The sequence below is a fragment of the Limulus polyphemus genome, unplaced genomic scaffold (genome assembly GCF_000517525.1).
Source record: "Limulus polyphemus unplaced genomic scaffold, Limulus_polyphemus-2.1.2 Scaffold355, whole genome shotgun sequence".
NCBI lineage: Eukaryota > Metazoa > Arthropoda > Merostomata > Xiphosura > Limulidae > Limulus > Limulus polyphemus.
This window is the reverse complement of record NW_013665965.1, coordinates 539,998-551,726: the sequence shown is the minus strand read 5'-3', so window position 1 is coordinate 551,726 and position 11,729 is coordinate 539,998. Positions and strand designations below refer to the sequence as shown.

At 33.2% G+C, this 11,729-nt stretch overlaps 1 protein-coding gene across 1 annotated transcript in view; it reads left to right on the top strand.

Moving 5' to 3' along the window:
• LOC106457642 (coiled-coil domain-containing protein CG32809-like) overlaps nucleotides 1-11,729 on the top strand; it is a 395,034-nt gene that overhangs the window by 95,801 nt on the left and 287,504 nt on the right. The window lies entirely within an intron of this gene.

Below are 11,729 nucleotides of genomic sequence, written 5' to 3'. Positions count from 1 at the left end.
CAAACAAACAAACAAACAAACAAACAAACCAGTCTCTACTAATTCTCTTGAGAAACAACCCAAGTATTTCAATGAAATAGATAATAAACGATTAAGATAGTATAAAGAGTATGCAAGCAAGAAATGAAAAACATCTAACTATATAGACACTAAATATAACTGACGAAATGCGAACCCATAATCAGAATAAAGAGTGAATAGGTTGTAGGTTCCGTTAGGCTTTAATTGTTTCGTTTACATGATTAAGAAAAACTGGATTCAGTTCCTTGTGCCTTCTGTATGTATTTCTGGGAAATTTTACAAAAAAGGTTGAAGAATTGTCACCCTCAGAACGTGAATGAGATAAGCTAAACGTAGAGATTATGAGACACTGATTGCTTCTGTAACATTAAATGGCATACCTAGGAAGCTCGAGCGTTAGAGTTTGGTATTTCAGTCACTCTATATAACTCAGAGGAACTGAAGAAAGTAAATACATTTCTTACAGATGGCTTCGTGATCTACCGTTAAACAGTGCAATCTTGGATTCTCTTGTAGATCAATAAGCTTTGGGTATTTCACATAGCATAGCCGAGACTTTTTTCTAAAAGTTTAAGATTCACTTGTGAGACATATTTCCTTCTTGTTTACCTCTTTCCAAATAGGAATGTGCTTAAAACTATGGTAGAGATCTATTTAAAAAATAGTGCATTTTGACTTTAATAGCTTGATTCTAATTTGAAAACGATTTTTCATTCTATAAAGTTAAATGCTTGGACTTCTCTCCCGACATGACCTCTTTTACATCTTATTACAAACACCAGGTTTTTTTTCATCTTTGTCTAACATACGCTGATTATACATATACCGAATGCATTTGATAAATTGAGTTTTGGTGAACGCCTATTCATCGTGGTCTCCAAGTTAGATATTATATTCCGTTTAGGTACCAGATAATCAGTCAGTTGTGTTTGTGACAGCAGATATATATATTTAAAATACCAAGCATGATAGAAAAGCTGTTTTCATTATCAGCTTAGACTTCTCATTTCGTCCCATCTACGTTGAAAGGTTCAGGATATAAAGGTTAAAATTGTAGGATTTAGGCAAATGCAGTATTAATCCATATTACAATTCATTGTATATCTTTTCCTTTCTATTCGATATTTTCATTGTTGCTCTATTGTGACAGCTAAGTCATAGGGGCATATAAAAACAAATAAAACAAAAACTGCCTATTGCAATAATAAATATCAATGTAGGTACCTAAGGCAAGGTTGTGGCGATTGCGTGCCAGCTTTTACTATCATTACTACATATTAATATGTTTATCGCCTATTTTTTGGTTGTTAATCTGTTGTCGTCTTAATGAAAATTCAACGGAGAAAGATTATGCGTTGGAGTGGTGGGGACTAAGAGTTTAATGCTTGTTTGGTCTTGTTTGTTAGAAAGGTTGGTGTGCTATTCATGTCCTAATGAGGGAAAGCCCTGAACGTGCAGATAAAAAATATAGATAGTAATAAAACCGTAATAAAAATTAACTAACTGATTACTTGATTTAAATGATCATAAAAAGTGATAAACTGTATGATTGTGCTAAAGCCGAGTCGATGTGGAATTGTTGTTGTTCTTGGCAGTTATTTTGATTTAAAAATAATTATCTCCTAAGAGATAATTATTAATCAAGGGTGCTCGAAGATTAAACAATCCTCCTTCACCCCGCGCGTGGTCTAGGAATATGGGCTTAACTTGAGAAAATAGGAAATTAATTCAGACAAGGTACGTAAGTTTAAAAAGGTAAACGTGAGAGTAACGGTAAAAAAACTAACACTAAATAAAAGTGAAGAGCAAAGTAGACTAAACTAAACTAACCGGCCGATGTCGGACTGATGGTCCATCAGGGCGGCGGGGATCTAAAAATCCTATGCCGAGAATTTAATGTGGGGGGAAACGGGAGTACCCCGAGAAAACCCACTTTCACTGGTAACGACCAATTCGTTACCAGAAATTCACTCAGTCAGAGTTCTTTCCTTCCGCCTCTCACGAAAGAGAGGTGAACGGTCATCAATGACAAAAAGAAACAATTAACGTTGTCTCCCATTTATCAACTTCACGCTCAGAAAAAAAACCCTCAACTCCTCATCGTGGTTGATTTGGGTTCGAGTTTCGATTTGAGAACTCGATTATCATACTATAGAAATGATCCTATGAAGTATGATCTTGTGGAATGATTTATTGTAATGTTATTATTTTGCAAAAAGTCCAGCATGTGTGGGTTTTTATACAGGAAATATTTGTGCAATTTCACGTTCATATTATATATATGAAATCAGTATTTATTTAACTTTTTATATTGTCATACTTTTTCGAGTTTTCACGCTTTTTCGTACAATCACACTTATCGTAATTATTTATTTTTTAAAACATTTGAATCCATTCTCTGAATATTTACTTAAGCCTACTTCCAGTTATATCTTGTCATGTTTAAATAAACCATCCAATATGAAAACATTTTCTTGGTTATTGCTTTATTGTTTGTATATGTATATACTTCGCTTAACTCATATAACTGCGATTTTACAGACGTTCATCTCATTATTTTCTGCCCCCAGTGGCACAGCGGTATGTCTGCGGACTTACAACGCTAGAAACCGGGTTTCGATACCCGTGGTGGGCAGAGCACAGATAGCCCTTGTGTAGCTTTGTGCAGAATTAAAAAACAAACAAACATTATTTTCTCAAATTTTACTAGATATTTACATATTAGTATGGCAGTAAGTTATACTTACATATTAATAAAAGCCATATAACAATTAAAAACAGATAGCGTTTTATATAAATTGTGACATTAGGATAACACGATGAGTTATGTTACTTGATTCCAAAGTCACAGGATTCTATATTTTAACAAAAATGTTTAAATTACATTATCGTTCTCTCTAATACAGAAATTCCATATTACTTAATGTTGGGAGCTCCCCACCACTGGTGGCTGAGCGTTAAGTCCGTGGGCTTGTAATGCTATAAATAGGGTTTCAATGCTCGGGGTGGACAGAGGAGAGATAGCCCATTGTGTAGCTTTGCGCTTAACAACAAAGAAACTACAGAAAATATTAATTAACGTATTAAACTACAAAACTATGTTTACAAACTCATTATCTTATTTCTGAGGAGAAAGCAGCTTGATTCCTTGGATTACAAAAATAAATTAATAGCAAAATATAAAGAAATAGCTAATACTCACGGGCTTAAATACTACAGTATAATGTTTAGATATGGTAAAAATATTTTAGTGACAATTATTAGACACTGTTCGTTCATTGGACTATCTGGTGTGTCTACCGCGGGTAATCGAACACCGGGTTTTAGCGTTGTAAGTTCTTAAGCTTACCGCTGAACTGCCAGGTGACGTTATTAAACGCTTCAAAAGAAATTATTAAGTGAACATTTAATGCTTATCCCTCACACGATTTCATGTTATACTTTTTCGTACAGGTAATGCTGCTATACTTACTCGAATACACATCATAGGTATAAATAGAGGCATGCCATACATCATAAAGCCCCCCAGTGGTACAGCGGTATGTCTGCAGACTTACAACGCTAGAATGCGGGTTTCGATACCCGTGGTGGGCAGAGCACAGATAGCCCTTGTGTAGCTTTGTGCTTAATTACAAACAAACAAATACATCATAAAATGACAATCGGTAAATATAATTGATGTATGTTACCCTTTCGTATCTCAGTTGAAAGATAAGGCGGTTCTATACTTACAGTTATTAAACTTTATAAACACTCCATTTATTTTAGACTTTATAATTTTAACATACCATTCTACAGCGAATTTAGATTTAATATAGATATGTGCAAGTGTATATATATATATATATATTCGCCTATTAGAGCAAACTCTATTTGTGCTATTTGCATGTTAAACATTTATATTTATGTAATTTCTTTTTCTTACGTCTAGAACTGGTTAATAATAAACTTTTCGACAAAAATGGGAAATAAATACATATTCGCTGGAAACACTTTTCATTTTATGCGAAAAAGGATGAACTTTTATCATGATCTTCCTTATAATGCAAAACCTGTGTTTCATAAATCAAAACCGTAGTTAATAATGCAAAATCCTGAACGTAGTACATTCATGAAGATGATGCTAAGATGACTGACATGAAATCAACGGATTGGTATTCTACTGTCGATAATTTTGAGTTTAGTTTTCTCTAAGTGTCAAACAATATCCCTAGCGTCATATTTGGAAAGCTTATCGCCTTAATAGATTGCGTTTTTTTTTTCTTAGCTTGCGTTGAATTTACTCTGTTGTGAAAAAGCGTTTCGTGGATAAAAATTAGTTGACGAAAACAATGCTTGCATTGCATTAACCCTAAATAAATGTTTTTATTTGTTTGTTTTTTACGTACAACGCTACGAAATAATCATGGTGTAAGATCTTCGAAAAACTTGTTTATTTGGATACGTTTAAATTACATCTAATCAAAAACACCTCAGGTGTGAAAAAAAAATGTGGCCAAAAAAAAAAGGATTGAGCTTGCGACTTAAAGGAACATGATGGTGGTAAAACAAAATACGCGGCCTAACTAACTAATGAATGCATATTTGCTGTAAAATCCTTATCAATGCTATAAGTGTAGCTACCAGTTTGACAGCGAATTTTAATCTCATTCTTTTAATTAAGTCGCACTTTTATTCACACTTAAAGTTTTTTATTAGATATCAGGACTTTTTGTCAATACATACCAACAAACCATAGCAAATAAGAAAGTGACACTCGATAGTAACGAACATTAGCTTTAGGATCGCTACCCTATTATTCGGAACAGACCTACACTTTACAGAATCAACCAGATTCTTTAAAATATATGGTGGTAGTTATTCTTCTCTAAAACAGTGTTAATAACTTCTTTTATAGTAACGCTATGAAATCTAGATTAACAGTTTCTTGTCATCACCGCATGCACTCGGTACAGCCGTATAAAACATCATTATTTACGCTAATTGCTTAAGCTAATATCACGTGACCCTAAACGCTATTTAATTAAGAGAATTTCATAAAATTTAGCAAATTTGTGCTTAAAAATTGGCAATGAATAATAACCATCCACCTGTATGATTCTTTTGAGATCTTGATCTAGAAACTGGTAATCTAGTTTGCTTGGCCTAACCAATACTTGTGTATCTGCACGTCCTTTCATGCTATCGTTTTGCTGCTCTAAATTATCAGTCTTTAAAACGAATGATAAAAAAACGGTCCACTTCTACATTTAGTTGAAACTGTAGTAAGAATTTAAGACCAATAGCTCACGTGACATTTTGTGTACGAGTGCGCAGAAATGTTGGTCAAATTTGAGCGTTTTTGTTGAATAACTTTGGACATGTGGATTGTATTTAGACCAAACCTGACACCTAATTGTAGGTTGTAAAGATCTATCATTTAAAAAAATCCATAAAAGTTAAGTATGTTTCTCTAGCAAATAAAGTTTCCGTACTCTCGGTACGAAGAAAAAGAAAAAAAGGAAAAAATTCAATAAAAATACGATGATTTTATATCTCGTGTATTTCTTAATGGATTGCCTTGAAATATGATATGTGAAGTAACGGTGCAATAAAGCACATGCACTGAAACTATGTGATAGTTTAGATCACCACAGTACGAGCTACAGAAAGTGGAAAATCCCTAAACTATCATACCAGTTAACAATACACGGTGTGTCCTGCAGGTTGTTTTGGCCGCACAACACACTACCGTGTGTGTCTTGAGAAGCTTCTTAAACTTAAATCAAAACTGATATACATGTTAATCATATGTTTTTGATTAAAGCTTACTCAATGATTGGTGTCATGGCGATTCCTTTTAGGTCTTTACCTCACACGTGTAGCGAGAAGTTGAATTATTTAAATGAATCATCTTGCTTTTTCTGGCTTAGATTTTTGGTGATATGTTAATTCTAAATTATTTTCTGTATTCAACAATTAGATCTAAGAAATAACATAAAACGAGTACATAGGTGAGAGTGTCATATTTAACTCTAAAAGTACCAACTTGTTCGTGCACTATTCGCTACTGGTGAAATCCACATCTACATTAAAACGAGTACATAGGTGAGAGTGTCATATTTAACTCTAAAAGTACCAACTTGTTCGTGCACTATTCGCTACTGGTGAAATCCACATCTACATTAAAACGAGTACTTAGGTGAGAGTGTCATATTTAACTCTAAAAGTACCAACTTGTTCGTGCACTATTCGCTACTGGTGAAATCCACATCTACATTAAACTAAGTAAGCCTATCATAACACTCATTGCAAAGAGTTGATCAAGAAATTGGGTTAAATCACCATTTCCTAGGTAAACTACACAGGGGACACCAGTGGTATTTAGTGGGATTAATTGCAATAATTATGGTGTTTTTACCTTTTTTATCGTGACTCGTATATTATTACGGATCCGGTAACCGACAGTCATGGACCCAAATGAAATTTGGCATAATTAGCTTAGTAAAATGTTATTATAAAGCTAATGGAATCCAAACTTTATCGGTAATATTAGGGTTAGTATGTATTGTCCAGGAAACAATGTTGACGACAAATAATAAAAAAGTTTAAATATAGCGCTACCTATTATATAAATGTGCCAATAAACATTTTGTATTATATTGTAATTATTTATGTAATTATTATTTGGTTAAATTTAGAGCGAATAATATCAGTTTGTAAATAGTTGTTTGTTCGTATGCTTTGCATAAATCTACCTTTCACTAGTAAAATCTGAGATGTATCTTATCTATGAATATTAATAAAAGTACTTAATCATGCAGGGCCTTAAAGGAAACGCTATGAATGACAGTGTGGGTTGCAACTTGCACTTTTTTGAGGCGTACTACAAAGGTACTCGTGCTACACGCGGCATTAAACGTCACTTTCGTTTATTATCGATTTCTATTTTGTTCCCAATCTCCTCGCTCAGTTGATTCCTTATTTGCAGCAAGAAGGCGGTAAAACTGATGTAGCTATTAAGTTTCAACCATTCATCCGATGTCTTATTTGTTTAAATTTAATCTGAGGGGTGTCCACATGAGTTCTTCTACCTAATTTGATATAAATTGGCTCAGCCAGTACCTTAAAACAATTTGTAACACCAACCGACAGGCGGAAAACTCAGTTTTATTTATATTAGAGCAACGTATACGCGAAATATTATGTCATCTTTACAAACTTTATTCATAATGTTTCCACTTTGACATCACTACTCACGAATATGTGAAAATGGAAATTTTCTTTCTCTCTTCAGGACAAGATAAAAAACACGCTTTCTATTACTTTGCTTCCTTTTTCTGTAAAACAGGGGAACACGTATTGTTAGTTTGTTAATAACAAGCAGTCTATGAATTAGTTTGTTCTATACATAAAAACATGCGAATCAATACAACTTCACCAGACGGAATCATCTATAGCTCTCAGTTGATACATCACGCTAGTATTAAGTCTTCCATACACAGTTACAACAGGACCCTGTGATCCGTGCCTCACTTGTCACTAGAGCGAGGCCTTGACATCCATCCCTATAGATTTAGCAAATGATAGATTTCGTATACTCGACAGCAGAATGACAATATCCATCCTTTTTAGGCTTAAAGATTTGGAGCCAAAGTTTATTGAATTTGTAGCAATGTTGTAGGCTGTACTGCTACTATAGTTGCAAATAGTAATTTTTAAGGTTGAGGAATAACTTATTAATTTACAAATATATATTTTTCAAAGAAAATTGTAGCTTTCAACAATCACAATCAAAAATCGATAAGAAAATGTAATGGTTGTACCAACTACAATAAATGCCTTCCACAGATGACAAAACTATGCATACAGAAAGAATAAAAGGGGTTTCGGACTTCAGATCGAAGGGTCCAGGGTACAGGATATGATGCCGCTGAACACGCTCTGCATTTTCAGTTGAGGGAAGTAGATTCAATTATTCGGTTAAAAGAATAGCCCAAAACTCTTTGACGGCGGGTAGTTCAAAATTAGGGGTGTCTATACAGAAGAATATCGGTAATGTTAAATGTGTTAATTTTGATATTCTATTTAAGAGTAATGAAAATTGTCTAATTATTTTCTACTAGTATTCTGAATTAGAAGTGCTTTGGAAATTGAATGGAAGTTAACTGAATGAATAATCCAGATGAGAATGCTACCTATTTAACTCCTTAGTACAACAGCTTGTTTTTTGAGTAGCTTCTTAAAATGATTTTATTCTTCCTGAGTTGCCGCTAATATAAATTGTCGTGCTTATAACGTAATAAATCAACATACTACTTACTAATGAGGGCTTTGGACTTTTTCCTAGCACAAGTACTGCCGCATATCCTTCAAAATCAGAGATAACCACGTGTACCATATTGTTTTCAATACCTAAGTTTTTTCATGGAAGTCTCTGTTCTTAATGCTGTTGCTTAGAAGTATATTAGATCTAAGTTATCAATAAATCAATAAACGACTTGAATTAATTATAATTATTGTCTGTTTTTCAATTTGAACCAGTTCACTATTTCATAATGACAGTCAATGACTATGAAAATGCTGCATATTAATTCCTTAAAGTCAAATTTAGATAGGTTGATGACTAACAGAGTTAACCCTTATCACACTTAGTTTTGCATAACTGTTTATATAGAAATATCAGAAACAACAACAACACCTACTTCTACCTACGATCTTCTAAATTCCTAATGATATTTAGATTTATGAGATTGATCGCTTTTTCTTTCTACACTAATTTGAATATTACGAATCGTAGATTAGGTAATGAATACCACTTGAAGTTATAAGATCTAGTTACAAGTGCGTATGGAGTCGACTTGGCAAGAAAACAAAACATGAACATTTCATACATTTTCTATACACAGAGACTACGTGATCAATACAGTATAGTACTATACTTTTCAATCCGCAAACCCCATGTTTTGACGTCAGAGATCAGTAGCTTGTTGTAAAATGCACGATTTTATTGCTTTTCCAAAGATAAACTTGCGAGAGTAGAACAACGTTATGAGCAAAAACGTCAAGGAAAGTAAGATAAGAGTTCGCGATACTGTACTCTGATTAATATCGCTGGATACAAGAACAAGATGATAGTGTGATTGTCTAGGAAGACGAAAGCCGGGCACCAGGTGTTCTAAGATTAATACATACCGCGTATACGATGCTGGCTGATCCCCGAAACATTGTGTAATGAATGTGAAAGTAAGCTGCTTTGATTGTAATGGAAACAAGGATAAAATTGCCAATACATGATGGAGTGTGACTAAAGTCAAAATATGTACAAACTATCATAATCTCAAGTAGAAACTACTATTAATCATCGGGAGCTAATTCGACTCTGTTCAGCAAAAAGTATAGGTAAATGAGACACGAAAGATTGATTGCTGAACAGAGTCGAATTAGCTCCCGATGATTAATAGTAGTTTCTACTTGAGATTATGATAGTTTGTACATATTTTGAATTTAGTCGCACAAGTATATTTAGGTAAATGAGACACGAAACATGACTAAAATGACAAAGAACGAAACGAGGAATATATATTTCGAAAGAGGTTATGACTAAGTTCCTTTAAACTTTTTTTTCTACATATTCCTCGTATTCAAACAATTCTTATGGTCGATTCTCATATAGTTTGGATGTTAAAGCCCGTTCAAGCTGGTCCTCATTAGTATTTCAACCATAAGATGAAATGAGATACAATAGAAATAGAAACACAAATAAAATGACTTAGCATGACTATAATATAAATATAACGTCTTTATAAATATGCTACAGATAATACCGTATTTTGATTCCACCCTGGCCCGTTCTTTAATTCATAAAACGAAGTAGGCCTTTAATTTTTGTGTGTGAACATTTGTTATAATACTGGTATTTAATAAGTGTCCGATACAAGCTTGCACGTGAATACATGACGAATTCACACATGAATACACACAGATACATTTTAACCTCTTCAGTAACGAACTAAACCTAAAATTCGTGTGTGTATATTGAAACTTCTGCGATTTTCTCAGAAACTTATTAAAAATCAGGCATACAAGTTGTCCAAAGTTCATTACAAGCTCATCTAGAAATACACATATGTTAATACATACAAACCCTGATATCGATAAGATAGAAATGTAAGGACAAACTCGTGCATATGCACAGAATATGATTATCACAAGCTTAAAACTGAATAATCACTTCCTACGTCCGTTGTGTACATACTTGAAATACAGTAAACTGAGCACACAAATCCACAAATATCTATACGAGTTTACTTTATGTTTTGAACATAAGAAACACAAAGAATTAACTAAAATCGCTGTAGAGAAAATATATTAAGTGATTAACAGAAGCTATATGAATTTATAAGATTACCTGATTGCAAACCTGTATCTGTAAAAACCTTATTACGGTTATCTTTAAGTATGGAGTGGATATTGTAAGAAAATATTTTAAGCGATATTAAATATAATTTGAGTAAATCAAAACGGCATTGAGTTTATCAATAAATAAAGGACATACAGACATTTCTGGGAAATTTTAATGTACCTTTGTAGATATAAGTAAAATAATAAAAACAAAGCTGAAATAAACCACTTATTATTACGATATAATTTATGTTTTTGCTGTTTAGTTTGTTTATTTCTTATTTAATCCCAAAGTTACACAATGGGCTATCTGTACTGTGCCCACTAAGGTGTCTAGCCTTGAATTTAGCGTATAAACACTCAAACTACCTCTGAGCCACTGAGGGGCATTTATAAAGTTGAAAGAAAAGCTTACACTTTGAGTCAAAGTTTGAACTAGTTGTGTGTAGGTTATCTTGAGATTTTTGTCTGAGTTGGCTTTGATTTGTATAAACGCTTCTTATAGTTTTAGTTGAAACAGTAAAGATGTGTGTGTGTTTGATTTTTTTGTTTCAGTTGCTAGGAAGATACATTCTTAATGCAAGGTAAGTTCATTTGTTGTGCTGGCACGGGTAATTTTTTATTGCCACTTTTGTTCCTGTCTTATTGTAGACAGAAAAATTATTGATTTTGTGCTAGAAATGTTAGTTGAGTATTCATTCTTACATGAAGAGATTATTTATCTGTTTTATAGAAAATATATTTCTGCTGAATTAACAGAGAAATTCTGGTGCATTAGCGTATAATTTTTTTCTTTTATTGACTCATCAATCACACCTTTCAATTTTCAGTTCTTGGGAAAATTTATGTTTTCTTTTACGCTAAATAGCAGGAAGCAAATGAATGCTCAACCTCATTATTGATTTCTAAGATCCCTTTCTGGTCACATTTGAACTAATACATAACAGTTTTTGGAAGTATTGTGAAAAATCTCGTGCATTGTACATGTACAAACACGAATTTTTTAGGTGTTCGAGTTTATTGGACTGAGATGAATACTTTTAAATAGTTATTCCACATTTGAAGCTTTAAGTCTGGTTTACTTATTTTTTGGGGGAAAATTTCAAAGCTATGGTATTAAGTTTTAACATACCTTTTGTATTATTTATCGGACTAACTGAATACAAAACTCCAACCTGTAAGCTCCTTGATAATACATATATATATATATAAAGGGTATGTGCAGTGTTTCCATTAGTAACTTAGCTATTCAAGGTTGTCATCGCCGGGAGTGGTAGTGGGAATAAGCTCCTACTATCTATAAAATGCTCCCAAAAGGCGTGCGT